We start from the raw sequence: 10,953 nt of genomic DNA, 5'->3' as shown, positions 1-10,953 counted from the left end.
CTTTTAGTTAGCGATCCACCCCCACCTCTCATCATAGAAGCTCCACCCTTCTAATTCCTCAGGCCAAGAATGTAAATGTCACCTTTAACCCCCTTTCCTTATATCCCACATCCAATTTTTAGATATTTGTCAGTTTCTAAATATAGTCAGAACTTCTAACTGCTTATCTCCATCATGACTATCCTCCTGTTCCAAGTTGCCATCTTGCTTGGGTGGTTAGAAATCTTCACTGCCTTGCATCTTTCATGGTCTACTTTCCACCTCTACCATTCTCACTGCTCCCTTGCTTTATGCATTTATCACCACCTGATATTTACTTGTCTCTACACACTAAGTAAGTCTAAGGGGTCAGACTAACATCTAGCACAAATTCTGCCAATATTTGATGGATGGATGAATACACCACAGGCAGACCTTGGGGGCCTGATTCCCAGTATATGATGAATGAGCATGTAATTTAGCTTATTAAGTGCCATGAGGCGATACTCTGCTGCATCTGAAAAATGGAAAACAGAAATTAGGGAACAAAAGGTTACAGAGCTCCATTCATTCCTCACCCTCTAGGCATAGTAACCTAACCTAAATGAACATGGTGGGCAGCAGGTTGAGCCCAAACATCCATATATAGTGCCTCCCTTCTGCCTAAGAGAAATTCACATTGACTCTTTCAGGATTCTGAATGCTAAAGCACCTAGCACCAAGAATCGAGGACATGGTAGTGTTGACTAACCTATTGGCACTGAGATCCCACCCTATGCCATTGTGATTATACTTTATCACATCCCCAAACAATACTTCCTTATGGGAAACAGGAGAAGGATAGGATAGAGCCCTGGGTAGGAGAAGGCTGTTAGGACCTGAATGGTGTGTTCACCAACCAGAGCATAAAACTGCTTTGAAGCTTATGAGCCTTAAGTTAGTTGTTCATCTACCCAGAGGTTCCTCATTGACCTCACGCTTTCTTCCTTGGAAGAAACCATGACAGCTAGTCTAAATTTTATTATTAATTTTTTTCAGTCAATACACAGAAGTATCTAATCTACATAGTGGAGGTTGCTGAGGAAACTAAATTGCAGGGAGAAGAAGGACATGCTTCATTTCTTGCTGGCCTTCACTGCTGACTTAGTGACCCTGGCCACAGATGCTGTCTTCTCCATGGCCTTGATGACGCCAGTGGCCAATGTTTGCCTCATGTCATGCACAGCAAAACAGCCTGGAGGAGGAAGGAAGGAAGAAGCAAGAGTGAAATTTCTAGAAAGAGGCATAGAGGAAAGGCTCCTTGGCCTCAGCCAGAGGTGCTTTCCTTCCCAGGACTCAGCAGCCATCAGTCCCTGGTTCACCTAAAGGTGGGTACTCAGAGAAGGTCTCCACACACATGGCCTCGCTGGGGACCATCTGCACTATGGCTGCATCAGGGCCTTGGTGTTGTCCTCCAGCTTCTTGCCTGAGCGCCGGTCAATCTTTTCCCTCAGTTCAGCAAGCTTGCAGGAGACATGGGCCATGTGGCAGTCCAGCACCAGCATGGATATGTCCCGAGTGATTCAAGATGATCCCCTGGTGAGGCGAGGAGGATGGAATTAGAAGAGATCGGATGGCACCAGTGATCTGGGGCCAACTCTCGGCCAACCTGTGCCTTCTGTAGAAGTCAAGGTTAATTTCTAAGAAGCATTTCCATCACCACCAAGCTCCAAGGCCTGTGGCCTCCCACGCAGCTTACCTGTACCACAAAGCTGCCAGCCTCCATGGGAGGCAGGGGGGTCGTTCTTGCTGTCTCCGGCCATATTGCCACAACGGATGTCCTCCACAGACACTTTCTTCACGTTGAAGCCCACATTGTCACCAGGCAGGGCCTCGGGCAGGGCCTCGTGGTGCATCTCCACAGACTTGACCTCAGTGGTGATGCTGCAAGGGACAAAGGTGACCACCATGCCAGGTTTCAGGAGGCCCGTCTCCACACGGCCCAAGGGCACAGTGTCGATGCCTGTGCAATGGGAAGGGCACTCAGAAAGATTCTAGAGCCACCCAGTGAGAACTGGCTTCTGGGGAAGTCCCTTGTCCTGGGGCGCAAGGACCAAGGCCACCTACGGGACTAGTAGGAAGCACCAGGACCCATGACTGGCTTATTTATGCTATGTATCTATCAGATAAACTGGAAACGCTGGGGGCTTTGGCACTTTATCCTACCTTAAAAGTCACGATCTGAACCCTGGCAAGTCAGACATCAGACCTCATTCTCAACTCCTTTATTCCTTAAGAAGCCCTGTCACCTCACCTCCAATCTTGTACGCGTCTTGCAGAAGCAGCCTCAGGGGCTTGTTGACAGGGCGAATTGGCGGGAGGATGGAGTCCACAGCTTCCAGCAGAGTCACCCCAGTGGTGCGTCGCTCAACCTTCCAGCCCTTGAACCAGGGCACGTACAGGGAAGGGGGATGGGGATGCGGAGCGGAGGTGAGCCTGGGTCATGGCTCCCGGTGCGCCCACACCAGTAACAGGACCGGGACCGGGACCAAGACCCGCGACGCACACCTGATGACCCGGTCCGCACTCACGTTGCTGCTGGGCTCTAGCATGTTGTCGCTGTGCCAGCCCGAGATGGGCACGAAGGCCACGCAGGCTGATCTTCTTGATGTAGGTGCTCACTTCCTCCGTGATCTCCTGGAAGGCGGGCTCGGTCGAGTCCATCTTGATGGCCACGATCAGCTGCTTCACGCCCAAGGTGAAGGCCAGAAGCGTGTGCTCGCGGGTCTGCCCGTTCTTGGAGATGCCCGCCTCGAACTCGCCCATGCTGCTGGCCACGATAAGCACTGCATAGTTGGCCTGCAGGACACGGACACCACGGGGTCAAGGGCTTAGTTAGGGGAGGGGGCGGCGGCCAGGCTGGGAAGCCTGCTAGAATTTCGGGCAGTCCCGGGTCCCTTTGGAAAGCTCGGGGACGGGATGCTCCCCAGAAGTTGATAAGTTCGTGGGTCCCTTGGTTACTGCTGTGCACAGAGGTCCTGCCTCCCAGTTAAACTCTCACCTAGTCCCATAAATGAACTTTTAGTTCCTTCCTCCCAGACGGACCCCAAGTGATCTACTTGTCTGGGCATCAGAAAACCTGGCCCCTGCCCCAGCCTGAAAGGGGGACCGTATCTGAGCCTCACCGAGTCTGTCTTCCTCTGGTTCTTTGAGAATTGATGATTGGCATGGATGAGGAAAACCTTCTAAGGCTTATGATATCCTCCTTCCCAGAGTCCCGGAAATAAAGCCTGAGTTTCCTCCCTTCCTCTGTGCCTGCCCCGCCCCCATCTGAAAGGGAGGGCCCTGGGAACAAGGGCTGCTTTACCTGGGAGGTGCCCGTGATCATGTTCATGGGGCATCGATGATGGTGATATAGTACTTGCTGGTTTCAAACTTCCACAGGGAGATGTGGATGGTGATGCCACACTCTCTCTCTGCCTTCAGTTTGTCCAACACCTGGGCATACTTGAAGGAGCCCTTACCCATCTCTGGAGGGGTGGGGAGTGAGTAGTGTGCATTGACAGCAAGCAGAGGGATCTATCCCAGAGAATTCAGTGGCACCCTACAGCGCACCCTACTGTCCACGCTCTGCCACCAGACCCACCCAGAAGTGGGACATCAATCCTCCAATCCTCCCCACCCCCTCTGCTAGACACCAACACCACGCGTGGGTGCCTTACCTCGGCTGCCTCTTTCTCAGACTTCTCGATGGTCCTCTTATCGATCCCCCAACACTCGTAGATGAGATGCCCGGTGGTGGTGGACTTGCCAGAGTCCACGTGGCCAATGACAATGATATTGATATGGGTCTTCTCTTTGCCCATGGTGGCGGGTTCCTTCCTTCAGTCACTGCTAGAGGGGAGCACGGGGCGGGTGAGGCCACACCGTTCCAGGCCTGCCTCTCTCCTCTCCTCCCCTCCACTCTGCTCCTGCCCAGCACCCCCCTTCCCACTTCACAGCCTAGCCCAGAGCCGGGGACATGGTAGCATCAACTGAAAAGTAAAAGACTTGCCAGGCTTACACCCTGGCAAGAGTCATGATCCCAGGGCCATAGCTGGTACTTCCAAGCAGTCCTGGCCCATCCATCCTTTCTCCTGTGTGGGCCTTCCCCCTACACTTCCTCCCATCCTTCCAATCCCCCCATCCAACCCTCACCCCCAGCACACTTCCTGTACAAGAAACCCCAACAAGCCATAGTTTGCAGCTTCTCTCCTGCCCCATGCAAGTCCCTACCTCCAGAGAAAAAGAAACAAAATTAATCCAGAAAGAGCTGCAGCAGCTGTGCCTCCTGCTTTTATAAACCTAGCACTGGACCCTCCTCTGGTTCCACCCAAATCTGATACCAGCGCTGGAACTGGTTAAGTAATGCCTCTCCCTACCACCAAGCCCAGCTGCACAGACTACTTCTCAGACTGATTGAATATATGGGTGAAGAGAGGGTGAGTGAGAAAGTGTGTGGGTGGAGTGGGGGAAGGGAAGATTTTGGAAATAGGAAAAAAACAGAAAGAGAGAGAAATAAATAGAATGAATGCTGCATGGTGCCAGACTTTGCATGCGACTTCCCAAGACTAAGGTGCTGAAAGGTTGTGGCCATTCATTCATTCATTGAGCAGTTTATTGAGAAGTATAGTGCTCAACACTGTGCCGGAGGCCGAGGCTTACAAATTAGGAAGCAGTCATGGCCTGGCTTCGGGAAAGCTCTCAGGCTCCATGACGGACAGCAATCCCAGCTGGGGCTCCGTCAAGTCAGCAGTCTGGGATTGCTGAGGGAGAGCTTGTGGGACTGCTTTGAGGCTGGCTGTGGCTATTTGGGGTTTTCTTCGAGCCTGAGCATGTCCTCATCACTCCCAGGGAAAGTTCTCAGCAGAGCTCAATCACTCACACACGGTCAATGCTGACTTTCTCCAGCCCCTCTCCCCAGCCCAAGCTTGGACCCAGGATGGCAAGAGGCCAATACTCTAGACTTTCAGTGTTCCCCATCCCATTGAGGCCCACCTCCTTGAGCATTGCCCATTTCTCATTCTTAAATCATCATCCCCGCCTTTACCCCTAAAGAACCAAAAAGCTAGAATGTCAGAGAAGCGGGGTCCTCAGGAGACATCTGTCCTTTCCCTTCCCTTCCCCAATTTTATAGAAGAATCAAAGTCTAAGATATTCAAAGGATTGTCCAAAGGTTCTGCAACTCCTTGGTCCCCCACTATTAACAACTTTCCCTCACCCAGTCGCTTTTTACAAGAGAAGAAGCAGAGCTATGGAGCCCACTGATTCATTCCACTAACACGTAAGAGGGACCACTGCTTAGCTCTGCCCTGGGAGCTGTGGATTCAATGTGAGTGATGCAGCCCCTGTCTTTGAGGGGTTCACACTTTAGTAAGGGAGACAGACCACAAAGAAACTATTTCCATGTAATGAGTGCGTCCCGAGGGCTGAGAATGAGGCTCTTTTGGAGAGTTCCCAAGTGTGTGGGGTGACGAGAACCTCTTCACAAAGAAGTTTTAACAGGTCTTCAAGACCATGGCATCTCAAGGCCCATAGAGGAGGGAGAGGCTGGTCAGGCAGAATAATCAGTTGAACACAATTCTGTACTCCATTTGCCTAGAGGACAGGAAGTGGATGGGAGAAAACAATGGCTAAAGAGATGAAGGGGGAATATCATTATGCATTAATTCCTCAGAGTTTAGTTTTCCTAAACTGTAAGTCTAATTATGTAATCCCTCTGCTTCAATCTCTTGATTACCCTTTATTGCCCTCGGGGGAAAAATGACTGTTCCTTCAGTGATGAGAAGCTCCGAGAGACTGAGGCTCTAGGCAGGGAGCCCCTTAGGAAGCCACCACAGGAGTCCTGGCAGTGGGGAATGGGGCCTCAGCCAAGGGGTGCAACTGATGTGTATGCCACATAAATAGAGGGGTGGTCAGAAAAGAGAGGGGGGACCACTTGCCATCAAGATGGAGAACACATGACTTTGTCAACATCTTCTCCCTCCTCCCAAAGTAAGCTCAAGCCCCTGAAAGAGTACCCAGAGGACCCTGCAGTGAATTCTAAAGGGTCAGAGTCTAGACTCTTTCCTGACTCTGCAGCCCTTCCACCTGGTGCAGTTGAGCTGATCACTCCCTGGTCTGGATCTGAAATTCCCTAGTCTTACAATGAGACTATAGTACCATCTCGTTTTGGCCTCTTTGAAATAGCACAAAGGCAAATTAAGAATGCAAGACAATTGCACTTCAGATTCAGGTAGACCTGAGTCTAAATCCTGCCTCTTCTACTTCCCAGTTATGTGAATTTTCTATCTCTGAGCTTCCGTTTCCTCATCTGTAAAATGGGGATAATATTTACCTCCTGCTTTGCTTGAGGTTGAACTTTATCGTCCTGCACAGTGCCTGGCACGTGGCAAGTGATCCATAACCAGTATCTACTATGGTCCTGTCTTCCTCTCCCTGTCTTGTGTTGCCAGACTCCACTCACTAAGAGGTGAAGTGCTCACATACAGACCAAACAATTTGCCCAAGGTCACGGAACACATAAATGAAGAAACAGGAGGATACCCCTTAGTCTCTGGGTTTCCAGGCTTCTGCTGAGCCAGACTGTCTCCTCATTAAGAATTATTATTATTATACTTCTTCCATTTAAGCCATTTACATAGTATCTCTGTGGCTTGGCTGACTCAGAACTGAAAGAATAATCAGAATGAAGAGGTTTTCTGACATTGAAATCAGCTGAAGGGTAAGTGCTCCTGATAGAATGACTTTCCCAGCCTAGTGTAATTGGCTGTCACTAGGGAAATATTCCCATTGTTTACAAATTCGAAGGGCCCTGGCAATTCATTATCATTTTATTAGAAATAGTATTTACAATGTATAAGCATAAAGTCATCAGGGTTTCTGGACTGGGACAGTTAAGAATTAGAAGTGAATCTATAGTGACTGTAATGCAGGCTTCAGAGGAGTTGGGATGAAATAAAATCATTTAGAATGACAAGCACAATGCAATGAGAATTCACGGAGACAAATGAAGTTATATGATCAAGATGTGCTTGTTGGGCAACTGCATAAATACAAGAAGAGGTGACTTTGTAGTGAAAAGTTACTCCAGAGAGGGTTGATTCATAAAAAACTAGACAATGTGACCAATACTGGCATATGAACTAAATACACCTATTAATTAATTTATCTATGTAACTATTAACCAAAGCCCATTGGTCTTTAGAGTTAGTGAGCAGAGGTGTAGCTATGAGATCTCCCAAGTTTATTCAGGTTTACTAGAGACAGAACCCATTGCAGACATAGACTAAGTCTGCACAACAGTACCAGTAAATTTTAGAAGAAACCCACAAAGTGAAACAAACTGGAGTTTGTCATGGGGAACTTTAAAGGTAAAGGTTCAACACCTAATACCAATACAATAGCCAGGACATGGAAGCAACCTAAATGTCCATCAACAGAGGAATGGATAAAGAAGATGTGGTATATATATACAATGGAATATTACTCAGCCATAAAAAAGAATGAAATAATGCCATTTTCAACAACATAGATGGACCTAGAGATTATCATACTAAGTGACGTAAGCCAGCCAAAAGACAAATATTATATGATATCGCTTATATGTGGAATCTGAAAAAAAAAGATACAAATAATCTTATTTACGAAACAGAAATAGACTCACAGACATAGAAAACAAACTTATGGTTACTAAAGGGGAAAGGGGGGGTTAAATTACAAGTTTGAGATTAACAGATACACACAACTATATATAAAATAAACAACAAGGACCTACTGTATAGCACAGGGAACTGAACTCAACATTTTGTAATAACCTAAAAGGGAAGAGAATCTGAAAAAGAATATGTATATTTCAGTCATATATATATATATCTGAATCACTGTGCTGTACACCTGAAACTTATATGTGGAATTTAAAATACAACACAAGTAAACTTATCTATGAAACAGAAACAGATGCACAGACATAGAGAACAGAATTGAGGGTTGCCAATGGGGAGAAGAGGTGGGGGAGGGATGGAGTGGTAGTTTGGGGTTAGCAGATGCAAACTATTATATATAGAATGGATAAAGAACAAGATCCCACTATATAGCACAGGGAACAATATTCAATATCCTGTGATAAACTATAGTGGAAAAGACTATGAAAAAGAATGTATATACATATATAACTGAAATCGCTTTGCTGTACAGCAGAAGTTAATACAACATTGTAAACAAATTATATTTTAATTAAAAAATTAATTAAATTTAAAAAAGAATTGTTTTGACTTAGTTCAGTCCAATTTCAAGTGTGTACATGAAAAGAAGGGAAAGCTGACTTTCCCAGGGTCTGATCACCTGAATATGGAGATATCCAGTTTGCAGACCTGCAAAAATAGGAAATCAAATGCTAAGAAAGAAGGAGTTATTTCTTTGCACAAATACTTACAGAGCATCTTTCCCATGGTGTTCTTGAAGCATGAGGCGGACTAGGATATCTGCTCTCCCTGACTCAACAGCGCTAGGAGGAAGCAAGACCAGGCTCATCCAGCCACACCCCAGGAGCTGGATTTCAAGCACCAGAGAAGACAAAGAACTGGATATTGGAGTGACTCTAAATTAGTGATTTTCTACTCAAACAACTCCTTGCACAGAGACAAAGGGAGAGGGCCCTTTCCTTCAAGTTCCAGAGCTTGTCGACTTTAAGGGGAAGGGCAGTGTGGGAAGATCTGGTCAAGCCCTATTAAAATGGAAAGCTTTTCCTATGAACTCTCTGAGCATTAGTCATTCAACAAATATTTCCAGAGCACTTTGTGTTACTGCATCCCCATCCCAAAGCTGTTTTTGCCTAACCTCCATTTCACATATGGCTCAGAAAAGTAAAATGAGTTGTCCAGACCACACAACCAGCATACAGGCAGGAGTAGGGGTGGAATTTTAATCAAGACATGTTCCTTTCTAACTTACCACAGCCAGGACATGCTACCTTCTGGAAGTCCCCTAGGCATCATTCTAGTGCAGCACCTCATCCTAGATTTAAAAACTGAGTCTCAGGCAAGTCCTATTCAATCTGATTTGAATACATAAACATTTACATGTCAGGCATGGTTCAAGAAGGATCTGCACCTCTAGGAATTCCCAGGCCAGCTAATGTGACACATTCACAGTCCCAGGCAGCTACGGTGACACACTCACACCCACACACAGTAGGCTATCACAATACAGAGGTCTGTACACAGGCAGTGGGAACAGAAGCCTTCGGTAGACCCTGCTGACAGACTTGATCACAGGTGCCTCTATTGAGCATTCATCCAACAAAGGAAGCTCCCCGTCATATTTATTTAAATAATTGCTTTTCTTCCCCAGTGTTCTAGGGGTGACATCTCTCTGCCAAGACTGCAGTTAATTTGGAGTCTCCCAATCTCTACTCACTTTGGATCATAAGCCAGATAAAAGTATAAATCCAAAAGCAAGTGAATTCTGAACTTCAGCCCAGAGGCAGCACAGGATGGAGACTGAAACTGTTCAAGGCTTCGCCTTCTCCAGCCCCACACCCTGCTCAGAGAAGTGTCCCAGAGGAAGAACTGGGACAAAGGAGGGGCTCCTTTCATCTGTGGTTCAACAGGGATGGAGAAGGAAACAGGATGAGGTAGGGGTGATGGTGGCATGGCTAGAAGAGAGGTGCTACAGACACAGGTAAAGTTAATGTCCCCGGGGGATTTCCTTTTGAAGCCAGCAAGAATCTGAGAAGTCGGTGGAGGATGTCAGCATAGAACTGCCCATTCGTTCCTTCTTTCATCCATTCATGTAGCAATGTGAAAGTACATGTTTCCAATTGTAACTTTTTTCATTGTGAAGCATATGCTATAGGGAAAATCATTTTGTGGATATCCCATATATGTGAGCACCCTTCCCTCCCTTGATTCTAGAAATCTAAGTTCAGGTTCTTTCTCTCATTTATCAGTGTGAATTTGCATAAGCTATTGACACTCTGAATCGCAGGCTCTTCACCTGTAGAATAGGACTGATAAACATTCCTGCTTTTCCCTCCACCAGTCCTTAAGAGAATCAGCCGATGGGTTGGTAGTGAAACTGTAGGGTCAATGAGGGATCCACAGAGCAACTGTACTCAAAGTGAGTAGAGACTGAGAACTTTAAACTTAATTCTGCAAGGCTGGCAAAAATAGATGTTACCTCCAGAGCACTGGAGGAGAAAAGTGATTATGTAAATATCATCAGGAGTTTCCTTTTTTTGATGGATGCTCAGGGATCATGATGAACTTATTCACTGCTGTCTCCAAGATGCCATTCACAGTGATTTGCATAGAGTCCACTAATGAAGGATCAAAGGAAGTACTCAGGTATCTATTGTGTTGATTCGTTAGTTTACATATATATATATATATATATATATTTTTTTTTTTTTTTGCGGTACGTGGACCTCTCACTGTCGTGGCCTCTCCCGTTGCAGAGCACAGGCTCCGGATGCGCAGGCTCAGTGGCCATGGGTCACGGGCCCAGCTGCTCCGTGGCATGTGGGATCTTCCCAGACCGGGGCACGAACCCGCGTCCCCTGCATCGGCAGGCAGACTCTCAACCACTGCACCACCAGGGAAGCCCCGTTAGTTAATATTTAAAGCATATTATAAATCTGAAATCATGCTGTTAGCCCTTGAACACATACATGTTTTATGACTACCTTGGTCTCCTTTGAAAATCATTTCATTTGGTCTACTGAGAGACAGTAAGATACAGACAAAAAAATTAGAGGGTAAAGCAAGGTTCTCCTTCCTCTGGGTTGCTCCTAAGGCAAACACACTCTCTTCCTTACCTCCCCAGATGCACATATGTCCTAATCCAGATGTTAATGCTCCGGAGTTGACAGTACATCAGGTGAACATCTAAAATATTATCCTGAGGAATGTCAGATTCACTGCGTAGTGTTTATAATTTAACTGTTATTTAGCATTT

At 46.7% G+C, this 10,953-nt stretch overlaps 1 pseudogene; it reads right to left on the bottom strand.

Annotated features, from left to right (window-relative positions):
- Nucleotides 1-1,094: 1,094 nt before the first annotated feature.
- On the bottom strand, nucleotides 1,095-3,824 carry LOC132493288 (elongation factor 1-alpha, oocyte form-like; annotated as a pseudogene).
- Between the last annotated feature and the right edge of the window lie 7,129 nt (nucleotides 3,825-10,953).

The sequence above is a fragment of the Mesoplodon densirostris genome, chromosome 7 (assembly GCF_025265405.1).
Source record: "Mesoplodon densirostris isolate mMesDen1 chromosome 7, mMesDen1 primary haplotype, whole genome shotgun sequence".
In the NCBI taxonomy this organism is placed as follows: domain Eukaryota; kingdom Metazoa; phylum Chordata; class Mammalia; order Artiodactyla; family Ziphiidae; genus Mesoplodon; species Mesoplodon densirostris.
This window is presented reverse-complemented; position numbering and strand designations above follow the sequence as displayed.